The sequence below is a fragment of the Mus caroli genome, chromosome 10 (assembly GCF_900094665.2).
Source record: "Mus caroli chromosome 10, CAROLI_EIJ_v1.1, whole genome shotgun sequence".
NCBI classification, from domain to species: Eukaryota; Metazoa; Chordata; class Mammalia; order Rodentia; family Muridae; genus Mus; species Mus caroli.
The window spans coordinates 43181503-43209052 of record NC_034579.1 but is presented as its reverse complement, the minus strand read 5'-3'; positions in this window follow the sequence as shown (position 1 = coordinate 43209052).

Genomic DNA, 27550 nt, shown 5'->3' with positions numbered 1-27550 from the left:
TTTTTTTTTTTTTTGATTTTTGTTTTTAAGAAAATCAACAAAATAGATAAACCCCTAGCCAAACTAACTAAAGTATCCAGAGGCAGTTTAGAAATTAACAAAATCAGAAATGAAGTGGGAGACAGAAACTGAGGAAATTCAAAACATCATCAGGTCCTACTATAAAAGCCTATACTCAATAAAACTGGAAAATCTAGATGAAATGGATGATTTTCTAGAAAGATAACAAGTATCAAAGTTAATTCAAAAGCAGGTAAATTATCTAAACAGGGCCATATCCCCTAAAGAAAAAGAAGTCATTAAAAACCTCACAACCAAAAAAAGCACAGGGCCAAAGTGCTTTAGTGCAGAATTCTACAAGACCTTCAAGCAGAGATAATACCAATACTTCTCAAATTAGTCCATAAAATGAAAATAGAAGGGATACTATTTAATTCACTCTATGAAACCGAATTTACTCTGATACTTAAACTGCATAAGGAAAAAAAAAAAGAACAAAAAAATAGAACTTCAGAACAATTTCCTTTATGAATAATGGTACAACAATACTCAATAAAATTCTTGCAAATCAAATCAAGGAAAACATCAAAACCATCATTCAACACAATCCCGTAAGCTTCATCCCAGGGATGAAATGTTGGGTCAATATATGAAAATTTATTAATATATTAGTCTATATAAACAAACTCAAAGTAAAAAATTTACAAAATCATCTCATTAGATGTTGAAAAAGCATTTGACTAACACCACTTCATTTTAAAAGTGTTGGAGACATCGGGAATTCAAGGCCCATGCTTAAATATAATAAAAGCAATATATAGCAGATAAACAGCCAGTATCAAATTAAATGGATACCTGAAGTAATCCTTCTAAAATCAGGAAGATGACAAGAATGCCCGATCTCTTGATATTTATTCAATATAGTACTCAAAGTTGTAGCTAGAGCAAAGACAACAAAATGAGATCAAGGGGGTACAAATTGGCAAAATAAGAAGTCAGGGTATCACTATTTGCAGATGCTAGGATAGTATACATAAGCAACCCCAAATATTTTACCAGAGAACTTTTGCAGCTGATAAACAACTTCAGCAAAGTAGCTGGGTATGAAATTAACTCAAATAAATCATTAGACAAATGAATCGTTATACAAATGATAACCTGGCTGAGAAAGAAATTAGGGAAACTACACCCTTCACAATTGTCACAAATAATATAAAATATATTTGAGAAACTCTAAACAAACAAATGAAAGCTCTGTATAGCACAAGCTTTAAGTTTCTCAAGAAAGAAAAGAAAAAACAATTCTCAGAAAGTGGAGAAATCTCTCATGCTCATGGGTTGGTAGAATTAGTGTAAAAATGGTCACCCTACTAAGCACAATTTATATATTCAATGCAATCCCCAAGAAAATTCCAACACAATTCTTCAAAGACATGGTAAGGAAAATTCTCAAATTCATTTGGAAAAAACAATACAACAACAACAACAACAAAAACCTAGTAACAAAAACAATTCTTAACAATAAAAGAACTTCTGGGGGAAATCACCATAACTGACTTCAAGCTATATTACAGAGAACTGGTGATAAAAAACTGCATTATATTGGTACAGAGATACACAGGTTGCTCAATGGAATAGAATTGAAGACTTAGAAATAAAACCACACACTAATAGACACCTGATCTTTAACAAAGATCCAAAAATGTACATTGGAAAAAAGAATGCATCTTCAATAAATGGTCCTGGTCTAACTAGCAGTCTGTATGTAGAAAATTGAAAATAAATATATATTTGTTACCTTGCTTAGAGCTCAAATCCAAGTGGATCAAAGACCTCAATACAAAACCAGGTAAACTGAATCTAATAGAGTGAAAAGTGGGAACGAGCCTCAAGCTCATTGGCACAGTGGACATTTTCCTAAACAGATCTCCAATGGCTTAGGCTCTAAGGTCAAGAATTGATAAATGGTACCTCATGAAATTGAAAAGCTGCTATAAGGCAAAGGACATAGTCAATTGGAGAACTTGGCAAACTACAGATTAGGGGGAAAAAAAGCTTCACTAACCCCACATCCAATAGAGGGCCAATAGCCAATATATATAAAGAACCCAAGATGCTAATCACAACAAAACAAAACAAAACAAAACAAAACAAAACAAAACAAAACAAAACAAAACAAAAGCAAAGCAAAGCAAAGCAAAGCAAAACAAAAACAAACAAAAAAATCAACAAATGGGATCTCCAATGAGTCAGAAGCACTTAAAGAAATATTCAAAATTCTTAGACTACAGGGAAATGCAAATCATATCAACCTTGAGATTCCACTTTATACCAATCAGAACAGAAAAGAATAAAAAGTCAGATGACAGCACATGTTGGCAAGGATGTAGAGAAAGAGGAACACTCCTCCATTGCTGGTGAGTTTGCAAACTGATACAATCACTCTGGAAATCAATTTGGAGGTTCCTCAGAAAATTGGAAATAGATCTACCTGAAGACCCAGCTATACCACTCTTGGGAATATACCCAAAAGATGCACAAAGGCACATGTTCCACTATGTTCATAGTGGTCTTATTTGTGATAGCCAGCAGCCAGAAACAACCTAGATGTCCCACAACAGAAGAATGGATACATATAATGTGGTTCATTTATACAATGGAATACTAATCTGCAATTAAGAATGAGAACATTCTGAGTTTTGCAGGCAAATGGATGGAACTAGAAAATATCACCATGAGTAAGGTAACTCAGACCCAAAAGGACCTGCATGATATGTACTCACTAATGAGTGGATATTAGACAAAAAAAATACAGAATAATCAAGATAAAATCCACAGAGCTCTAGAAGGTTAACAAGCTGAAGGGACCAAGTAAGGATGCCTCAATCATCTTTGGGAGGGATTAGAAAACAATCACAGGAGTGAGGGATAGAGGAAGCGAGGGACCTAGGTGGGAAAAGGAACAGGGAGGGAAAGGGGGAAACATAATCAGATATTGGGTGGGAGAAACAGGACTAAAGCCCCAAGGGCCAGCATAAAAAAATGGAAATGTGCAACCTCAAGATGGAGGACCCTCCAGACACTTGGGAGTTGAGAAACACTCAATACCCAAAGGGAGGGACCTTAGATGAAGTGCTCTACAGTGGGGAGAGTCCACCTCCAGAATACAGACAAGACATCAAGCAGAGGGATGGGGTTATCCTCCCACAGGCAAATCTCTGACCCAGAATAATTTCTGTCTGAAAGAACTGCAGGGATGGAAATAGAGAAGAGCCTGAGAAAAGAAGGTCTAACAACAGACTCAAAGTGGGATCCATCACAAGGGGAGTCTCCAAGGCCTCACACTATTACTGATGTTATGGTGTTCTTACAAACAGGAGCTTAGCATGACTGTCTTTCAAAAGGCCCAACAAGCAGCTGAAAAAGTCAAATGTAGATACTTACACCTAACTGATGGACAGAAGCTGCTGACCCCTGTGGTTGAATTAGGGAATAGATGGAAGAAGCTGAGGATGAGGGTGACCCTACAGAACACCAGGAATCTCAACTAACCTGGACCCCAGAGATCTCTCAGACACTGGGCGACCAACCAAGCAGTGTACTCCAGCAGATATGAGGTTCCTGACACACATACAGCAGAGGACTGCCTGTTCTGGCCTCACTGAGTGTAGATGTATTTTATCCTCAAGAGACTTGAGTCCCCAAAGAGTGAGGAGTTATAGAGGGGTGGGAGTAGGGGTGTGAACATCCTCTAAGAAATGGGGGGAAGGAGGAATGAGATGAGGAACAATAAGAGGGTGGACCCGAATAAAGACTGGACTGTTAAAAAATGATTAAAGAATAAAAAATATTCATTTTTATTATGTATCCTTTAGAGATAATCTTTTGCTCAAACAATTTGCAGAGGGCAAAATCTCTACCCTAGAGTATATTCAAGGTAAGGTCCATGGAAAGAAAAGTTGTCATTTTAAATTTACATTTCCTTTCATACTTATGTATCTTCTTTTTTATTAATTGTTCTATTTGTTTATATTTCAAATGTTGTAGCCCTTTCCAGTCCCCCCTCATCAAACACACCACACACCCTCCTCCATTCTCTTTTCCTCTAACAGGATGTCCCCCCTCTATCCTACCCATTCCCTCCTCACCTCTCCAACTTCCCCCTTCACTCCGAAAAACAGTCTTGCTTCTACAAGATAAGCACTTCCCATCCCATTGGTGTGAGATAAGGGATTCCTCTGCTACATATATAGCAGGAGTAACAATGGAGGAGCGTTGCTCCATCTCCATATCCTAAATACATCTGCTGTCACCTGAGTTTTTGATCTTAGACATTCTGACTGGTGTGAGTTGAAATATCAGGGTGTTTTGATTTGCATTTCCTTGATGAGAAATGATATTGGACATTTCTTTAGGTGCTTCTCGGCCATTCAGTATTCCTCAGTTGCGAACTCTTTGTTTAGCTCTGTACATCATGTTTTAATAGAGTTATTTGGTTCTCTGGAGTTTAATTTCTTGAGTTCTTTGTATATATTGGATATTAGCCCTCTATCAGATGTAGTATTGGTAACAATCTTTTCCCAATTGGTTGGTTGCCATTTTGTCCTATTGATAATGTACTTTGGCTTACAGAAGTTTCACAATTTTATGAGATCTCAGTTCTCTATTGTTGATCTTAGAGCATAAACCATTGGTGTTCTGTTCAGGAAATTTCTCCTATGCCTATGTGTTTGAAGAAATTCCCCAGTTTTCTCTTCTATTAGTTTCAGTGTATCTGGTTTTATTTTGAGGTCATTGACTCACTTGGACTTGAGATTTTTTAAAAAGATAATAATGGCACAATTTGCATTCTTCTACATCCTGACTGCCAGATGTACACACACCATTTGTTGAAAATGTTGTCTTTGTTTTTTTGTCCCTGTGTATCCTTTAGACGGGAATATTTCTGGACTTCAGATTTTGAGATGAGTAGTATCTGTCTTTGCCACTGAGATATGTTACCTGTATGCAGCAAAATGCTGGGTCTTGTTTAAGTATCAAGTCTGTTTGTCTATATCTTTTTATTGGGAAATGAGTCTGTAGATCTTAAGGAAAAGTGTTTTTTCTTGTTATTTTTGTTGTTAGAGGCAGAATTATGTTTGTGTGGCTATCTTCTTTGTGATTGTTGAAAGATTTCTTTCATGCTCTTTCTAGGGTGTATTTTTCCTCCTTGTGTTGGAATTTTCCATCCTTTGTAGAGCGGGTTTGTAAATTTCATTTTGTTGTGGAATATCTTGTTTTCACCATCTATGCTAATTGAAAGTTTTGCTGGGTATAGTAGTCTGAGCTGGCATTTGTGTTGTCTTAGGGTCTGTATGACATCTTCATAGGAAGTTCTGACTTTCATAGTCTTGGTGAGAAGTCTTGTGTAATTCTAATAAGTCTGTCTTTATATGTTACTTGACATTTTTCCCTTTAGCTTTAATATTCTTTTTTTGTTTAGTTCATTTAGTATTTTCACTATTATGTGACAGGAGGAATTTCTTTTCTGATCCAATCTATTTTGAGGGCTATAGGCTTCTTGTATATTTATGGGCATGTCTTTCTTTAGGTTAGGGGAGTTTTCTTCAATAATTTTGTTGAAGATATTTACTGGCCATTTAAGTTGGGAATCTTCATTCTTTTCTATACTTATTATTTTTAAGGTTTTTCTTCTCACTGGGTCCTGAATTTCCTGAATGTTTTGGGTTAAGAGCATTTTGCATTTTGCAGTTTCTGTGTCTGCTGTGTTAATGTTTTCTATGATATCTTCTGTACCTGATATTCTATATTCTCTCTCTTGTATTCTGTTGTTGATGCTTGCATCTATGACTCCTGATCTCTTTCCTAGGTTGTCTATCTCCAGGGTTGTCTCCCTTTGTGATTTCTTTATTGTTTCTATTTCCATTTTTAGATCCTGGGTAGGTTTGTTCAATTCCTTCACCTGTTTGGTTGTGTTTTTCTGTAATTCTTTAAGGAATTTTTGTGTTTCCTCTTTAAGGGCATTACCTGTTTAACTATGTTCTCTTGTATTTTTACAAGGGATTTATTCAGATCCTTCTTAACGTCCTCTATCATAATCATGAGAAGTGATTTTACACTCAAATCTTACTTTTCTGGTGTGATGGTATATCCAGGACTTGCTAAGGTGGAAAAACTGGATACTGATGATGCCAAATAATCTTGGTTTCAGTTGCTTATGTTCTTATGCTTGCTCTTGCCATCTGGTTATACTTAGTGCTGCCTTCCCTTTTTGTTTCTTAGTGGAGCTTGTCTGTCCTTTGATCCTGTTTGTGTCACAACTCCTCAGAGTCTAGTTGTCTCTGTGATCCTTTGATTCTGAAATCCTGTGATCCTGAGATCCTGGGTGTGTCAGAGCTTCCTGGTAGTCAAGCTGCTTCTGGGATCCTAAAATCCTTGTGTGACCAAGCTCCTGAGATCCTGTCATCCTGGGTATGGTAGATATCCTGTGACCCAGGGCATTCCTTCTGAGTGCTGTGGGACTGGGTGTGGTGCTAGTGACCAAGGTCTGTTCAGAGTACCAGCTAAGACAGGGAGAAAGTCATGTGGAATATTGAATGGCCAAGAAGTACCTAAAGAAATGTTTAACATCCTTAGTCATCAGGGAAATTCAAATCAATACCACCCTGAGATCCTAGGTCAAACCTCTCAGAATGGCTAAGATAAAAAACCCAGGTGACAGCAGATGTTGGCAAGGATGTGGAGAAAGAGGATGACTTCTTCGTTGTTAGTGGATTTGCAAGTTGGTACAACCACTCTGGAAATCAGTCTGGTAGTTCCCTAGAAAATTGGACCTGAGTACCTAGCTAGACCACTCCTAGGCATATACCCCAAACATTCTCCAACATATAACAAGGAAACATGCCCCAATATGTTCATAGTAGCCTTATTTATAATAGCCAGAAGCTGGAAACAACCCAGATGATCTTTAACAGAGGAATGGATACAGAAAATGTGGTACGTTTACACAATGGAGTACTACTCAGCTATTAAAATCAATAAATTCATAAATTCTTAGGCAAACTAGATGGAACTAGAAAATATCATCCTGAGTGAGGTCACCCAATCACAAAAGAACACACATGGTAAAAAAATAAATAAATAAAAAAGAACACACATGTTATGCACTCACTGATAAGTGGATATTAGCCCCAAAGATCAGAATACCCAAGATACAATTCACAGACCACATGAAGCTCAAAAAAAAGGAAGACAAAAGTTTGGGAGCTTTTGTCCTTCTTGGAAAGGGGAACAAAATACTCATGGGAGCACATACAGAGACAAATTATGGAGCAGAGACTGAAGGAAAGGCCATCCAGAGACAGCCATTCCTTGGGATCCATCCCATAAACAGTCACCAAGACCAGATACTATGGTGATTGTCAGGAAATGCATGCTGACAAGAGCCTGATATAGCTGTCTCTTGAGAGGCTCTGCCAGAGCCTGACAAATACAATTGCTGATGCTTGCAGTCAACCATTGGACTGAGCATAGTATCTCCAAATGGAGGACTTAGAGAAAGGACTGAAGGAAGTAAAGTAGATTGCAACCCTACAAGAGGAAAAACAATATTAACCAGCCAGAACCCCAGAGTTCCTAGGGACTAAACCACAAACCAAGGAGTAAACATGGAGGGATGCTTGGCTCTAGCAACATATGTAGCAGAGAATGGCCTTGTTGGAAATCAATGGGAGGAGGGACCCTTGGTCCTTTGAAGGTTCAATACCTCAGTATAGGGCAACTTGAAGGCAGAGTGGTTGGGTGATTGTTAAAACACCCTCATAGAAGCATGGGGAGGGGAATGGAATAGGGAGTTTTGCTGGGGAGGGGACCAGGAAACGGTATAACATTTGAAATGTAAATAAAGAGAATATCCAATAAAAATTCAAATATCCAAAAAATAAATAAAAAGATGTTGGGCTAAGTGGATGGCCCCAAACCTCTACTGGGATCCATGTCTATTGACTGGCGGTGGTATCTTCAGGTAATATCTCCCCTTAGTTGGATATTTCATCTAATGTCATTCCTCTTGGGTCTTGGGAGCCTCTCTTGCATCTGGGAATTTCTAGTGGTTCCTATCCAGTCCCTGTTTTCCACTCACACTGCTACATATTTCTATTCATTCTCATGGTCCTCTGGAATTCTCTCCTGTTTCTTCCCATATCTTCCTTCCTTATCCCTCTCCCTCCCCTCTCCCTTCTATTTCCCTCAGTCTGCCTCCTGTAATTATTTTGTTCCCACTTCTAAGTAGGATTAAAGCATCCACACTTTGGCCTTCAATCTTGTTAAGCTTCATATGGTCTGTGACTTGTATTATGGGTATTCTGAGCTTTCGAGCTAATAATCACTTATCAGTGACTATATATCATATATATCCTTGTGTATGGGTTACCTCACTCAGAAATACATATATACATATACATATATGCAAACACACACACATATATATATGTGTATATATGTATATATATATATATATATATATATATATATACATATTTTTTTTTTCAATACAGGATTGTCTGTGTAGCCCTGGCTGTCCTGAAACACTCTGTCGAACAGGCTGGCCTTAAACTCAGAAATCCACCTGCCTTTGCCTCCCAAGTGCTGGGATTAAAGGCAAGTGCTACCACTGCCTGGCAGAATGATATTTTATAAATCCATCCATTTGCCAGTAAAATCTGAGAAGTCATTTTTAGTAGCTGAGAAACATCCCATTCTGTAAACATAACTAGCACATTTTCTGTATCCATTCTTTCATTGAGGGACTACTTCAGGGTTGTTTTCAGTGTTTGGCTATTATAAATAAGACTTCTATGAACATAGTCAAGCATGTGTCCTTGTTATATGTTGGAACATCTTTTGAGTACATGGCAAATAGTGATATAGCTGGGTCTTCAGGTAGAACTATTGCCAATTTTCTGAGAAACTATCAGATTGATTTCCGAAGTGTTTATACCAGCTTGCATTTACACTGGAAAGGGAACAGTGTTTTGTTTTGTTTGTTTGTTTGTTTTCTCTCTATTTGTTTTCTGTATCCACACCAGCATCTGCTGTGGCCTGAGTTCTTGATCTTAGCAATTCTGACTGGTTGAGGTGGAATCTCAGGTTAATTTTTTTTATTGCATAATCATAAATTATCAATTTACATTTCAAATGTTATCCCCTTTTCTGGTCCCCCTTCCCTGAAATACCATATCCCATCCCCTATTTCCCAGCTTCTCTGAGGGTGGTCACCCACACACCCAGTCCCACCTCCATGCCCTGGTATTACTTTACACTGTCCTTCAACAGAGGAATAGATAGAGAAAATGTAGTATCTTTACATAATGGTGTACTACTCAGCTTTTAAAAACAATGACTTCATGAAATTCTTAGTCAAATGGATGGAAGTAGAAAATATCCTTAGTGAGGTAATCCAATCACAAAAGAACACACATGGTATACACTCACTGATAAGTTGATATTAGCCCAGAAACAAAATAATCAAATACAATTCACATACTACATGAATCTCAAGAAGAAGGAAAACCAGAGTGTGGATACTTCAGTCCTTCTTAGATAAGGAAACAAAATACCCATGGAATGAGTTACAAAACCATGTATGGAGCAGAGACTGAAGAAATGACTATCCAAAGACTGCCCCACCCTGGGATACATCCCATATACAGTCACTAAAACCAGACACTATTGTGAATGCAAACTAGTACTTGCTGACAGAAGTCTGTTAATAGCTGTCTCCTGAGAGGCTCTAGCAATGCCTGACAAATTCAGAGGTGGATGTTCACAGCCAATCATTGGAATGAGTGCAGGGTCCCCAATGGAGGAGCTAGAGAAAGAGCCCAAGGAGCTGAAGGGGTTTCCGGCCGCATAGGAGGAACAAGAATATGAAGTAAGCAGTACCTCCAGAGCTCCCAGGGACTAAACCAGCAATCAAAGATACACACAGTTCCCGTTGCATATGTAGCAGAGGACGACCTTGTCAGTCATCAATGGGAGGAGAGGCCCTTTGGCCTGTGAAGGTTCTATGCCCCAGTGTAGGGGAATGCTGGGGCCAGGAAGAGAGAGTGGGTGAATTGGTGTGCAGGCAGGGGAAGGAATAGGGGGTTTTCAGAGGGGAAACCAGGAAAGTGAATAACATTTGAAATATAAATAAAGAAAATATCTAATAAAAAAGAAAGTTAGCACAAAAATATGCTATATATTGATTTATGTAAACAAATTTAAGGTTAAATTCTTTTAATTCTGATCATTTCAGATATGAGAGCTTCATTTACATTGTATCCACACATACACACCCTATTCCATCTTCTGTATGGTCTATGTCACTCTCAAACTGATGGCCTCATCTTCTTAAATTATCATGGGGACATAAAGTTTTATGTATTTAGTGGGTAATATTTCTCACATGTACATGTGCTTAGGGCTGACCATATAAAATTATATAACATATCATGGAACTCATTCTTTGAGAATAATTATACCCATCTCAGTAATCATTGTTGATACCTCTTTATCTAACACTAGAACATTCTGAAGTTTTACCCCACTTCACTGCCATGTCAACTGATTTTATTTTGTGGATTATTTTTAAGTGACCATGTTGTTGATGTGTAGTAGGCCCTGTTTCTCAGTCATGTCTTGAAAACATTTTCTCACACCAGAAGATCTCATCCTGTGTCTCTTATATTTTTCTGCCCTTGTATCTGCTATTTCATTGAGGTATAAGTGAAGATGTTGCACTGTATTTTTTAATTCGTTCTGAGTAATGTGAAGTCTCTTGTTCTCTATATTTTACCATTATGGAACTTTACAATAGACACCATTTATTATGAAAAGAAGATTCTTTTATTAAGGTGAGTAGTTATACCTATCAGTAGCTATCACAGTCACTATTAATGTGTGTATTTAGGAACTATATCAGTTTAGAAAAATGTCAAAATCTGATTCATTTGGCAAGGTTTAGTGTATCATGCCTGAATTTCCTTGTATTAATTGACTATTAAGTCAATTTATAGAGCTGTCAATTAAATCCAAGATAAAAATGTTATTTTTGACCAGTAAGGATTACTTGCTGGACTTACAATTATTGGAGTTCATAAATTGGTAGTTGTGTAGGAATAACTTTTCGTTGTTTTCCTTTCTTGGGCAATATCATAGCACCTTCTCCTGCTGGAAGACCTAATTCTTAGGAAAGTGGCGAAGAGATCTTTTTTGTGTATGTTGAAGTGTTTGGTGTCATCAACAATGAAGTCTAATTTTAAAGTTCTGGAAGGCAACCAAGGGCAGTTACAAGAGCTTATGTTTTCTGGAAATCTCTTGGAAACCATTAAATAACAGCGCAAAAGGTTTTTCATAGTAGGTAATATAATTTACTAAATGATATATTGTTCTTTGGAGATACATTATCACCCTGTGAAGTTTAATTCCATTGAAACCACGCACGCGCGCGCGCACACACACACACACACACACACACACACACACACACACTGCTTTCTATTTTCCTGGCTTTGTAATCACTAGCATTACACACTCAAGTTTCACAGAGTAAAATCTTTCTATTCCATGTTCTTTATATAGGCTGCCACTGGAAGGTTTTGCTTAGATTTAGGGTGGATTTCTGACCTCAAATGATGGACTTAAGCTGTTTTTTTTTTTTTTTTTTTTTTTTTTTTTTTTTTTCTCAAATGACTCAATAAAGAAAAAGAAAAGTCCCTTATGGGAGTTTCTAGATTCATGGGTTTTAGGTAATTCAAGATGTAGTTAATAATAGCCATCATATGTACCCTTTCTGACTTGAAACACAATCATATTTCCTATGTCATGCTTAATTTATAATGAAGAAAATAACCAGGACATAATTACCCTACAACATATAAGTATCCAACATACCACTGTGAGTACATTTTATATCTTAGAAAAGTAGCTAATGATTCCTTAGTGATATTCCTTTAGTGTCTCAAAATTAAAAGTGATAACCACTGGTATTATCTCAACTGATTTTACATTAAATGATTAAAAATTGAGGAAAGAAACATAAATATCTATAAAAATACATTTTTGACAAAATGTGACATAAACACCAACATAAATTATAATCTTCATTTTCACAACTGGTCATATGGCTTTAGTTGGTGTTTATAATAACATTTCCTATATTACCTATTCTGTACTTTCTACATGTTCAGCAAGCACCACAGAAGGTCTGGTTCTTTGCCAGGAGAACTGACCCATATCTTCATTTCTGAAGAGTCTAGGCTCTTTGTCTTCCTGCTTAGATTGTGTTGTAGTTTTCAATTAATTTTAAACACGGGGCATGGAAACTCTGAGATGCTCTAAATAATCACCTGCACTTTAGTTACCATATTTATTACATCGTTTTTCAATAATGTAACTTTTTATTCACTTAAGCTGATCATAGCTGCCTCCCTCATTTCCTCTCAGTTCCACCTTTCATATCCCTTCCCCTCATTGCTCCCTCAACTTCTCCTCAGAGAAGCAAAGCAACCCTATGGTACTACCACAATACACAGACAATGTTTATTCTTAACTACTGAGCCATCTCTCCACTCTCATTCCATTTCTATATTTAAACTTATAACATAATATTATCACATTTTGTATATTAATTTATTTCCATCTAATCTGTGTTTATTGTCAACTTTTCTGTTAACTTGACAAAACTAAAGACATTTTTTATAAAAAGGGCACCTCATTCAAGTACTGATTCTTCCACATTTACCTGTCATTTTGTTGATTGAAATTTGAAGAGGGAGGGGCTCAATTCACTGTGATTAGTGCTACTCATGGGCTAAATCTTGAATTCTGTTAAAAAGGAAGCTGATAACCCCATTACAAACAAAGTAGTGAGAAGCATGTACACCACTGTCAATAGGATAAAACAACAACCCACACATTGGGAAAAGATCTTTACAAACCCTACATCCAATATATAGACAAAATCCAAAATATACAAAGAACTCAAGAAGTTAGACTATAGACAACCAAATAACCCTATTTATAAATGAGGTACAGAGCGACAAAGAATTCTCAACTGAAGAATCTGGAAAGTCTGAGAAGTGTTTTTAAAATGTTCAGCACCCTTATTCATAAGAGAAATATAAATCAAAATGATCCTGAGATTCTACCACATACCAGTCAGAATGGCTGAAATCCAAAAGTCAGGCTACAGAAGATGCTGGCAAGGATGTGGTGAAAGAGGAACACTATTCCATTGCTGATGGGAATGCAAGCTGGTAAAATCACTCTGGAAATCAATCTGGTGGTCCCTCAGAAAACTGGAAATAGTTCTACCTGAAGACCCAGCTATAACACTACTGGGCATATATCCAAAAGACGCTCCAACATGTAATAAGGATCCGTGCTACACTATGGCTTATTATTATTATTGTTGTTGTTATATATTTTTAATTTACATTTCAAATCTTATCCACTTTCCTAATTTCCCCTCTAAAAACCTCTACCCCTCCTCCCTAACCCTGCTCCCCAATCCACCCACTCCCACTTCCTGGCACTGGCATTCCCCCATACTGTGGCATAGAACCAAGGGCCTCTCCTCCCATTGGTGACTGACTAGGCCATCCTCTACTACATATGCAGCTAACAAAGAATTCTCAAATGAAAAGTACTGAATAGCTGAGAATCACCTAATTTTTTTTCAATATCCTTAGTCATCAGGGAAATGCTCCACTATGTTTATAGCAGCCTTATTTATAATAGCCAGAAGGTGGAAAGAATCTATATGCCTCTCAAAAAAAGAATAGATGCAGAAAATGTGGTATATTTACACAATGGAGTGCTACTCAGTTATTAAAAACAATGAGTTCATGAAATTCACAGGCAAATGGATGGAAGTAGAAAATATCATTCTAAATGAGGTAACCCAGTCACAAACAAACACATATGGCATGTATTTACTGATAAGTGGATATTAGCCCAAGAGCTCAGAAGACACATGATATAACTCACAAACCATATGAAGCCTAAGAAGAAGGAAGACCAATGTGTAGGTGATTCGATCCTACATAGAACAGGGAATGAAATAATCACAGGAGGTAGAGGGAGGGAGGTATCTGGCATGGAGAGAGGAGTTGGAGGGAAAATGGGGACAGGAACAGGTATTGGATGGGACAGGAGAGAAATACCGAGGGCCAGAATATTGAATAGAAACATTTAGCATTGAGGGATAGAGGACTGGGGTAGCCACTAGAGAGTCTCAAACTCCAGGGAAGGGGCAGGCTCCCAGGGCTCAATAACAATAAATTTAGCCATAATACTCAACAAAGTGGAGATACAATCTGTAGAGACCACTTCCAGTACTTAGGCACAGCTCCCAATTGAGGTATGGGGCTATCCATGCAGCCCAAAATTTTAATACAGAAATGTTCCTATACAAAGGAAAGACAGAGACAAAAACTGGAACAGAAAGTGAAAGAATGGATATTCAGAGATCATTGCATGTAGTGATCCATCCCATCTGTATACACTAAACCACACACACAAACTATTGCTGATATCAGAAAGTGCTTTTGTATTTCTCTCCTGTCCCATACAATACCTCCAACTCCTCTCTCCATACCAGGTCTCTCCCTTCCTCTACCTCTTGTGATTATTTCATTCTCTGCTCTATATAGAAGGAGCCTGTTATGGCTATTCCCTGAGAGAGTCTACCAGCACTTGACTAATACAGAAACTCACAAACAACCATAAGACTGAGCCCTGGGACCCCAATAGGAGACCTAGGGCAATGAGTTGAAGGGGATTGCAACCCCATATGAAGAATAGCTAACTGGATCACCTAGAGCTCCTACAGGTTGAACCACCAACCAAAGAGTATACATGAAGGAAGCCATGACTCCAGATATGTATTTTGCAAAGGATGGCCTTTTCTTACATCAGTGGGAGGGCGAGGGACTCTTGAAGACCCAGTGTAGGGGTATGCTAGAGGGGTGAGGCAGGAGTGGTGGAGCACCCTCATAGAGGCAAAGGGGAGGGGGCAGAGGGAGGATGTGATGGGGGTGTTTGTGGAGGTGTAACCAAGAAGGGGGATATCATTTGAAATGTAGACAAATAAAATCATTAATAAAACAATAGAAGAAGATGTCCTCCTGGTCTCTGCATCAGTTCATGCCATGCTTGGTTTTCTGCTCTTATTTCCATGGATGAAATCCTATATGTGAAAATATAAGTAAAATAAAGCTTTTCCTCAAAAAAAATAAATAAAAAGTTTATAAATTCAAATCAAAGTATCCATGGGCAGCATTTGTTTATCTAGATTTAGATTATCACATTTAATATAGTATTTTCTAGTTCCATCAACTTATCAGTAAATTTCATTATTATAATTATATTTTGCATACATTGAATCCCATTGTGTATATGTACCACATCTTCATTATCCATTCATCTATTGAAACATATTTAAGTTTCTTCTGTTTCCTAGGTATTAGAAACAGAACAGCAGTACACATGGCTGAACATTTCTGTTCTAGAATATACCATGCTTTATACACTATGCTGAAAATGTGTGGGCGTAACCATTTTGTATCTTCTCTGACTTTTTTTTTTTTTTTTGAGTTACTGAATGGTTTGCTTTTATTTTCCCTGCACTTTTAATCTCTCTAGGACTTTTATCAGGAAGGCATGTTGGATTTTGTAAAAGGCCTTTAAAAAAATTATGTGTTCTAGAGATTTTAATTTAATTTCCTTATGTGACTTATTATTTTGATTTACTTATGCATGTTGAACCATTCCTGCATATCCAGGATGAACCCAATCTAACCATGATTGATTATCTTTCTTTATATATTTCCTTACTTGGTATGTAAGTATTTCACTGAGGGATTTTTTACTTATATTCATCAAGAATAATGTCATGTAGTTGTATTTTGCTTGCTTTTCTTCTGTTTTGTTTTGTTTTCTTTTGTTACCCTTTATAAAAAGGAATTGAATATTCTCCTTCTGGTTCCACCTTTCAAAAAAATTTTAAGCTATTTTTAAAACATTAGTTTCCATTCTTCATTGGAAACATGGAATAATTATTATGTTGTGAATACTTCTGAATATTTGATTTATTGCTGGTGTTGTGGATAGAAGGTTTTTTACTGTTACTTAAATTTCAGTATTTGTTATGGCTCTACATGAATTCTGATTTCATGTTGAGGCCATGAACTTGAAAGAGAGAAAGAAGGATCCTATGGAAGGAATTCAAGAAATGGAAGAGAAAGAAAAACATGTTATGACTATATTATGATAATTTCAAAAATACAGATCTTTTCTTGGCTTGTATTTTGAGGTTTAAATGAGTTTCAGAATTTTTGTATTTATTTGAGTTTTAATAACTTAGCAAATAATGGGTTTTTAAAACATCCAATATAATGTCCTAAAATTATTTTGGTGTCAATTCTAGTTATTAATTTGGATAGCTTCTATTTTACTCAATTGGGTCACAGATTTACAGATCTGGTTTATCATTTCAAAGAACTAGCTTTTAGATTCATAATTCTGTATTGTTACCTTTAATTCTAACTCATTAATTAAGTTTAAAGAAACAGTTAAAACTTGAAATGTAAATGCTTTTGGATTTTTCAAAAAAAAGATTTGTATTGCTTCAAAAAACAATAAAAGTGTATTTCAGACTATACAAACGTTTTGGAGATCATGCCATCTAATGATATTTATGAACTGTTTCTATAAATATATTATTATTTTGATCTTTCACAATATTAACACCTTTGGATCTATTACAATTTTCCATAATTGAAGCTTCTTCACAACACCATATTAGCCATTATAATGGAGAAACATTGTGGGATAATGTTGTTTTGAATATTTAACATCTGTTTCACTTAGGGCAAGTTTCTATAAGTTATTAATGATTCTATAAAAGGTTTAAGATCTTGTAATTTAGCAGGATTCCAGACAGGTTGTTTTTGTTTGTTTGCTTGCTTATTTTTAATTTTCACTATTTTCTGGCATTTGTTCATCAGTAACTGGGAAAGACAGAGTGGGTAGTTGCACAATAGGTTTAATGGGCTTTGTAAAACCTTGACCCTCAATTTTGACCCTCAATTTTATTTGGTTCACAATTAAACACTCCCTGTTCTCTTACATCCTCTGTCTTATGTGACTCAAGCCTTTGTGTTATCCTATTTTTTTTTCCTTATACAGCTATATTTATACCTTTTTTGAGGGGAAATATTTAAACAGTGCTATTGTAAGTAGGGAGGTGCTTTCTCTGGTGCTCATAAATGCAATAAGTAGTACAGTGGCTTTTCAAGTAACTTTTCTACCTCTGCAATTCCTACCCTTGTTCTTAAATGATTTGAAATGGACTTTCAAAAATTTTAATGCCAGAAAATTCTATCTATATATTAAAACTGTCTTTTGTGGTGTTTCACTGTCAGTAGCTGTCTCTGAGGCTCCTCTAATGTTCTTGCTCTGGGTCTCAAGGCTCCTGTGTTCAAAGTTTTCCAAGTCTTTCTGGAATCTAGTTGAACTTGAAGAACTGTTGCTTCCTCTGGAGATGATACTCTGTGAATTTCTCCTCTAAAAATTTCTGTTAGTTGTCTTGTATCCTCTGCGATGTTTCTGTCAGATATCCTCTGTTTTCTACAATGTAGGTGGGCTTTAGTCTTCTCCAATCAGATTGAGTGGCAGATGTAAAAGTAATTTCATTCACCATACGAAACTGTTCTTTCTAAGCCTTATTCCTGAATAAGCTCACTCTAGCTCTTTCTAATTTCCCACTGGCTGATTCAACTCAACTCTTCTGGCTCAAACTGTAGTCAACGCTGACTGATTCAAACTGGCTTCTCGTAGCTTTTGACTAAATTACTCTCTCCTCAAACTAACTCTGTCAATCGAATTTATTCTTCTAGTTATTTCTCATTCTTTAGCTTGTTCTGTCATCACCTGAAACCTGTCTCTCTGAAACTGTCTCAGTAAAACTGTTTCCTCTCTCTATCTTTTTCTGCCTCTGTCAGTGCTTCTCTCATATAGCCTATCAAACCTGTGCTGGCCTCTTGAGAGTTGGGCATATCCAGTCTCTCACTCATCCTTGCAAATATTTCTCTAATTTATCACTTTTTTTTGGTTCTTCAAGACATGGTTCCACTGTATCTCCCTGGCTATCCTGGAACTCACTCTGTAGACCAGACTGGCCTCAAACTCAGAAATTTGCCTGCCTCTGCCTCCCAAGTGCTGGGATTAAAGGCATATGCTACCACTTTTACAAATTAACCTTATGTATATAGTTTTGGATTAAGAGTGTATACTAAGCGCATGTCTGTGTTTCTGACAGATCTTTGATTGTGGATGTAGTCCTTTGCTAGAGCAGCCAGATTATAATATTTCTAAAAATGCCTCTAACTTGTAAGTCCCACGTGCTTACATAAAGATAACTTCATAGTATGCTGGGGTTGTTGTTCATGGAAGAAAACAAGTCATGTATTTTCACTTCTGCAAACAATATTGATTGCCTCACATACATAGAATATTCTGGATCACATTATCTATATGATTTACGTAGGCATAAAGTACATTATGATAGTTGCTTGCCTCTTATTTGATGACAAGAAGTTCATATCCTTGTATACTTTGCCTATATAAGTCTCCTACTAATGTAAATCACAATCATTCCCCAGGATTCCTAGTTATGGATCTAGCTTATGTCCATGATCCTTGTTAGTATTTAATGAAGCTTGCTTCAAATTTAGAAAACCTGCACAATGACACATCATTTTGTGGTCTGAAAATTTGGCTAATGATATTATTTCTAAAGAGTGGTAATATTATAGAGAAAATTTACACTGAGGGAGTCGGGGAACCAAGAACTTACTTTTTCATATGTTATTTTCAGGAAAGTTATCAAATACTTTAGGGAAAATGCTATATGGGTAAATTGGTGCATAATGTATAGGTGAAAACATCAGAACAGATAATAAGTATTCAACTTTATGTTTTCTAAAGCTACCCATTATTCTTTAATAAGGAATAAAACTTCTGTAAATAAAAAATAATCTATACAGTACTAAATAATAGAAATAACGGATGAACACTAATAAAATTTACTACATTGCATATTATGATTTATATTTAAAAGACTCTATTAACGTATGAAAAGAACATACCACTGAAAAAGAAGTAATATCAACAATATGAGAACCAGCAAAACTGATTTTTAGATTATGCTTGCAAGCTGCTAAAAATCTGAACATGATAGGAAAATGATGGAAAGTCTTGGATAAGTACTTTGTACCAGAATATACTGAAGTATAGCTAAGAACACTGACACAGTCAGCATACCATCATAAAGATAAGCTCCAGACTGTTTCAAATGTTAAGTATACATCGTTGAAAATCATGCTGTTAGATATTAACCCATTCTTAGAATGACACAAGGTAGAAACAGGTATGGAACCGAGTATTAAAAATGATAAGGAGTATCTCAAGGCTCACATTTTTCTGCTGAGGCTGTGGATCAGTAAAAGTAATATAGGAAAGTGACAATTGATTGAGGATATACATGTAATATATACATATTGAAATACCACTATTATGCTCAAATATTTATAGAAACTGTACGCATATTAGTTAGTCTCCTACTATAAAACATTTCATAATGTTCTATAATTTATACTTATTATTATAAATTATACTTACTTATGACTTAAAATCTAACTTGTGACTAATAATCCTGTTATACCAACTTATGAATAACTTAAATATAATAATATCTAACAATCAACAATATGGTATACCTTATTTGACTAAATAGTAAACACATAAAATTGTAAGCAATACTGATTGAATACCAAATAATAAAAATTGCAATCATGTTCCATGTTCAAAAGGACAAGTGAAATCTAGGATAAAATAAATCAAGAAATGTTACTTCAGAAGTATTTTGGTGATGATTTGCAGAACATTAGCATACTCTCAGGGTTCATAGAAGGTTTCATCCTTTGATGTAATAAAGATGCATTATTACCATGTCATAATTCATTTATTAACTTATTTGTACACATATGCAAACATGACTCTATAAACATCATACCAATATTGATGAATAATTTGAATTATATCACAAAATGTCAAGTATTATTTCTAAATCAATGATTTTTTCTGAGTTTATTTATATTATGTTTTTTAAGTTGGATAATTGTTAAAGCAATATCATGTGTGCAGAGTAATGCTTTTTATGTCCTTAAATATGGCTATGATGTCTTTATACTAGGTTAAGCAGGTCATGAAATATATTTTCATAAAATGTAAGTAAAAAAGCCTCATTATTTAAATTCTTGATATAATGGCTTAGAGTAGAATTAGCTTTCATTTCAGCAGAGTCTTATGTTGATATTCAGATCAAATATAGTTTCAATAAAAAACATAATTCACACCTCATTAATGAACAACATATCTTTCTGCTTTTTAAGCAACCCTTAGCATCCAAGCATCCAACACACATTACACTTCCAAATTAATGCAATATTATGACAAGATTACTTCAAAATTACTTGTGGGATCATCAGAGTTAAACTTCAGACTGTCACACAAAGCAATATATTTCTCTTTTGGCAAACTCAATTTGTTCTAAAATTAAACAACTCCTTATATAAATTCATCAAGTGAAAACTCTCTTTGCATAGAGACACCTGCCTTTGATACACTAGTTATTAAGAAAAACAATCCTAAGTTTTGAAATAGAGCATTTAACATTTTTGAAAATATAAAACAATATAACAGAACTATAAAGAAGTGGTAACATGGTATTATAAATATTAATTTGATATCTATTTATAAAAATTTCTTTCACCATTTGTCATATCCCCTCAATTATTAAAGGTCATGATGTTTATTTTTCCAGAATGACTTTATGTTAAACTAAGAATTTCATTGCATAAATAAGCATTAGGAATTTTTGGCAATAGAAGCTTAAACTAGTCATGAGCATAGTGTCTGCCATAGCTTTAAATCTAATTCCACTGAAGTAGCAATTACACTCAGAGTCTTCAAAAGACCCTGGCCCCACACTCACCTTGTATCATTTCCAGACATGTAAAAAAATAACTCATGCTTGTAAACTCATTATTTGTTTTCTTTAAATGTTAAGTCTGTTAAGCATATATATATACACACACATATATATGTGTTGTAAGATGTGATTGGTAAAACAAACTAAACTAAATAATGAAGGGAAAAGAAGCTCAGTATAGCCTAAATGATACTGAACGAATAAAAGAATTGCTGGATGTATCACAGAAAATAAATATTATATGGACTAGTCTTATTGTCATGTAATCACAAAAGAACATTAGCAGTACTACTTAAAATTTAAATTTCTCAACTATTTTATTCAATTCCTGAATATTTAAGATCCAATGATTACAGTAATAGTAAAAGGAATTAATGTCATCAAAGACAATTATATATTATTTTCAGCTTTTATAACTCACTGGGTCTTTACCTTTTAAACTTTAATAATTTATTTTAAAATGTAAAAATTATGTTTATTTGAAACTATTACAGGAATGTTAAATTCCAATAATACTGTATTACTATTTTAAGAAAAAAACTTTACAGCCGGGCGTGCTGGTGCACACCTTTAATCCCAGCACTTGGGTGGGTGAGTTCGAGGCCAGCCTGGTCTATAGAGTGAGTTCCAGGACAGCAGGACAGCCAGGGCTACACAGAGAAACACTGCCTCAAAAAAACCAAAACAAACAAACAAACAAACAAAAAACAAACAAACAAAAAAAGAAAACAACTTTAGGCATCATTAACTTTTATATTAATATTTAGAAGTTAATGAGATGTTAAGGTAGTAGCTGGACATTTTGCTATTATTACTATGTTTGTTATTTTAATTCAATAACATTAACATGTCACTTAAATAAGCACTGTAAAAAGCTCCTATTATAGTGATATATACAGAAATATGATGAACCTTAAGTAAATAAGTGAAGTAAATCATGAGGGTAAAATATTATAATCAAGTTTCTGTGGTTGTGCACTGTTGTTTGGGTGTGACATTTCTCCTACAAAGCAATATGCTAGAGCAGTGATTCCCAACCTTCCTAATGCTGTTAAGCCTTTACTAACTCCTGTTGTTGTCAATAAAGTTTTTGCTTTATCCTCAATAACATTATAAACATGTACTATCTGCTATATATAATCTAGATGAGCATCTGAGAGACCTTCAAAATAAATAGTTGAAAATAAGCTTTATTGAAACACTGGCAGCCACTTTCACAAGTTTTTTGTCTTGTCTGTGGAAGAAATGAGTTGCTGAGATAAACTTCATCATAATTTATCCAATTTAAATTTCATTGATTTGGTTCTACTGAAAATGTTTACAGACAAAAGAATTTCAGAAGGTCTGGTTTTCACACTGAATTAGTTAATGACTTTTCTGACTTATTGATGAAAACTTTTAAATTCCTGAACATATAAAGGTATGCTAAACAAAGAAATTGGTGTTTCGTAAATCAACTACTATAACATTTCTTATGTGAGTTACATGTCACATGTAGTGTATTGTCACATATATTGTCATAGCATTTATATTAACTGACTTAAAACTATATGCATGCTTAATTATTATTCAAATATTGTTTAATTTCACCAGTAACTCCAATTAACATTAAACGATTTCATTTCCATATGATTAGCTTAACTTTTAAGTGGATATAACTTTAAAGGAAATTAATCAAAGAAACATATCATATAATTGCTTAATAGTTAACAATGACTTTTTAGTGATATCTGTAATTGAGCAGCACAAAGTGATAAGGTATTTATAAAGCCACAGAAATGCTGTAGACTGTATAAGTACAAGAAACTTTACAATAAACTGCAATTTAGCTTTCTTATACACTATCTGCCAGGCTTTAAACACAATCCACTACAAATGAATAACATGTATAAAAAACATGCATATATATATATATGTTTTGTTATAGGTACTTTAGCTGAGAGTAGTTTATAAAGCTATTTTATTATAAGCCTACAAAATGCCTAAATATAGTATATATTTAGGATTAAAGAAAAATAAAACAAGGCTTTGTATTTGTGATCTTTGGGGAAGAGAAACTTATTCATCAGCATCCTCAGCTAGAATCCCTTTCTGCTCCCTTTTTTCATTGTTTTATAGCTATTGTAATAATTTTTAAATAAATTTTTATTCATTTCTTCTCCTAGATACAGCAAGTGGAATGAGATCAGTGTAATTCATCATACAAATGAACTTAAAGAAAAAAATATAATTATTATATTAGATACTGAAAACCCTTTGAAAAATTCAATAGCCACTCATGATAAAAGTCCTGGAGAGATCAGAGATACAAGGAAAATACCTAAACACAATAAAGCAAACATAACAATTGAATAGCTACATCAAATAAATGGAGAGAAAAGTCAAATCAATTCTGCTAAAATTAGAAGCAAAACAAGGTTTTCTACTTTTTCCTTATTTATTCAAAATAATATTTGAAGTACTAGTTAGAGCAATAAGAAAACAAATAAATCAAGTAGATACAAATTGGAAAGCTTGAAGTCAATGAATACTTATTTTCAGATTATATAATAGTATATATGAGCAATCCCAAATTTTTTTGGGGAACTCCTATAGTTGATAAACACCTTCAGCAATGTGGTTGAATGAAAAATTAACTAAAAAAAATTATCAGCTCTCCTATATGCACAGCAAAATTGGCTGAAAAAAAATCAGTGAAATGTTGACAATCAGGACAAATAATATAAAATATCATGAGTTACCTCTAAAGACTTGCCTGACAATAGCTTCAGGGCTCTGAAGAAAGAAATAAAAGATATTAGAAGGTAAAAAGATATCCCATGCTTATGGATAATTTGGATCCATATAGTAAAAGTGCAATCTGACCAAAATCAATAAAAGAATGAATGCAATCCCAATAAAACTACTAACAGAATTAGTTACAGAACTTGCAAAGAAAATACTCAGCTAAACATGGCAAAACAAAACAAAACAAAACAAAAACTCAGGATAGAAAACACAATATTGAACAAAAATAGAACTTTAAAAGGTATCACCATACCTGATTTCAAGCTGCACTGTAGAAATATGGTATCCATGTGGTCGTGGCATACAAACAAACACACAAATCAACTGGACGAAACTGAAGTTTCAGACATAAATTTTCCACAATTATAGATACCTGATTTTCGATAAAATGCCACAAATACACAATGGAAAAAAAAAGAATAAAATCTCAACAAGTGGTGATGGTCTATCAGGATGTCTGCATTAAAACAATACAAATAGATCCATATATCACCCTTCACAAATTCAAGTTGAAGTGGATCAAACATATTATCATAAACTTAGGTACACTGAACTAGACAGAAGAAAAGGAAGGAGTAGTCATGAATACATTGGCACAGTATCCAACCTCCTAAACAGAACACCAATTGAACAGGCACTACTATCGACAATTATTAAATGGAATCCAAGGAAACTGAAAAGCTTCTATTAAGCAAAGATCACCAATAATAGGACAAAAGACAGCCTACAAATTGCTTAATACTTTTAACACTTCCATATTCTGTACAGGGCTAATAACCAAAATATAAAAGAACTCAAGAAACTACCTATCAACAAACCAAACCAATTTTAAAATGTAATGATCTAAGCAGAGAATTCTCAGTAGAGGAATCTTAATTCACTGAGAAACCCTTAAAGAAATGTGCAAGATCTTTAGTCATTAGGGAAATGTAAATCCAAACTAATTTGAAATATCATCTTACACTTATCAGAATGGCTAAGCTCAAAACCACAAATGACAGTTGATGCTAGGAAAGATGAGGAGCAAGGAAAATACCCATCCATCGCTGGTGGGAGTAAAAACACACACACCAATGTAGAAATCAAAATGGTGGTTTCTCAGAAAATTGGTAATTGATCTTCCTCAATTCTCATCTATACTATTATTGGCTCTATACCCAAAAGAACCTCCTTTCTACAAAAGGGACACTTGTTCAGTTTTGTTCATAGCATTGTTATTTATATTACCAGGAACTAAACACAACCCAAATACTCCTCAACTAAAGAATGGTTAAAGAAAATGTGGTTCATTCACACAATGGATTATTACTCAGATATTTTAAAAAATTACACTATGCAGTTTTCAGGCAAATGGATGGAACGAGAGTTAAACCATCCTGAGTGAGGCCACCCACACCCAGAAAAAAATGGTATATATTCATTTATAGGGAGATATTACCTGTTAAGTAAAGGATAATTGTCCTACAATCAATTGACCAGAGAAGCCAACTGACAAGGAGGGCTCTCAAGGGGACAAATGGAACTCCCTGGGAAGGGGGAAACATAATATATTTTGAAGGTAGACTAGGTGTTGTTGGGGGTTGGACCATGAGGGATCAGTTAAGACAGGGAGGAATGGAGGGAAAGAGTACAAGGATGGAGCAATTATTTAAGGGATATTCTGGAAACCTAGAGAAGTGGAAATGTCATGGAACTTGTAAGGGTGACCCTAATGAAGACGCCCAGAAATGGAAGGTACAAAGTTGGAAGCTGCCATCTTTTGAAACCAGGCAAGATTTACAGTGGTGGTATTTGGATACAAACCCTGGCCCACACCCCCCACCCCAAATATCCTTTGACATACACCCTGTCCTGACTATAAAACCTGCAGGGCCATTTGAGGCTCAGAGTTTGTGGGAGTGCCCACCCACTTAAAGGTCTAAGTTGAAGTCCACATCACTAGAAGAAAAGCATGCTAGAAACTGCCTAGATGGCCATGAACTGGAAGCTGGAAGAGACCCAGGGTAGAAATAAAAAAATCAGTCAATGTAATGATTCCTAATGATATTCTGCCATATTCATAGATCAATTCATCATCAGAAAGCCTTCCTCTAGCAGCTGATGTAAATTGATATAGAGTCTCATGGCCAAACATTAGGATAACATCAGGAAACTATGAAGAAGAGGGAAAGGAAGGACTGTAGAAGCCAAAGAGAACATGGCCAACAGGGTTAACAAAGCATGCTTCATAGGGGCTCATAGAGACTAAAGCAACAATCATATAGCATGAGTCTGCTTTAGTTTCTCTGGATACATGCTGTTGTTCTTTATTATATTGGGATTTTTGGGAGACTCCTTACAGCGTGTTTCTGATTTTGGGGGGCATTTGGGGCCCTTTTCTTCCTACTGAGTTTCCTTATCCAGCTTGACAAGCTTTGTACATTGTCTTATTGCAAAATAATAGGCCATGTTTGATTGATATCCCAGAGAGTCCTGCTTTTTACTGCAGAAAAATGAGAAGTGGATCTGGAGGAAATAAGAAGAAGGAGGGAAACTGGGATGAGTGGAGAAAAGTGAGAATGTGGTCTGGATGTATTGTATTAGACAAGAACAAATAAAAAAGAAAAAGAATCAAGACAGGAATTGAGAATGAAATTAAAGATGTTCTAGTATTGAATGTGAATGACCGCACACAACATACTCCAACTTATGTGATACAAGGAAAGTGAATCTAAGGAACAAGTTCATAGGATCAAATGTCTACATAAGACATAGAAACAAAACAAGACAAACAAAACCAATCAAAACTGTGAAATGCCATTCTAGCACCTTAACCTAATGCCTGAAACCTGGAGAACAAAAAGTAGCAAACACATCTAAAAGGAATAGATGGTAAAAGTGACAAGCTGAGAGCTGAAACAAATAAAATAGAAATAACAATACAATGCAATACAAATAATCAATGACACAAAGAACTGGTTGATAAACCCTTATACAAATTAATTTATAGGCAAGAGAATACACAAATTTATAAAATCAGAAGTGGAAAGGGATACATAACAACAGGTAGTGAAAGAAATCCACAGAACCATGAAGGCATATTTTAAAAACCTGTACTAACTTAGCTAGGAAATTTTGAAGCAACTGATATTTTTTCCTAAATAGGTTAAACTTATCAAATTTAAATAAAAATCATTTAATCAATTTAAACAGACTTAAGCCCCCTAGTGAAATAGAAGCAGTAATTAAAGTCCCATGACCAGATGGTTTTAGCACAGAATTCTACTAAATGTTCAAGGAAGAGTTAATGACAATACTCCTCTAATTATCTCTCACAATAGAAACAGAAGCAATACTATCCAAATGATTTTAAGAGGTCACAAATACCCTGAAAGCCAACCACCTAAATACATAACAACAACAAAAGAGAATTATAGACCAATTTCCATCGGAAACATAGATGCAAAAATTCTCAATAAAATACATTCAAACTGAATCAAGAACACATAAAAATAATTATTCACAAACATAACCTAATAGGTTTCATCTCAGACATGTGGGAATGGTTCAGTATGTGAAAAACAATTTTATATATATATATATATATATATATATATATATATATATATATATATATATACACATACATATATATATGTATGTATATATATTTTATTTGTTTGTTTG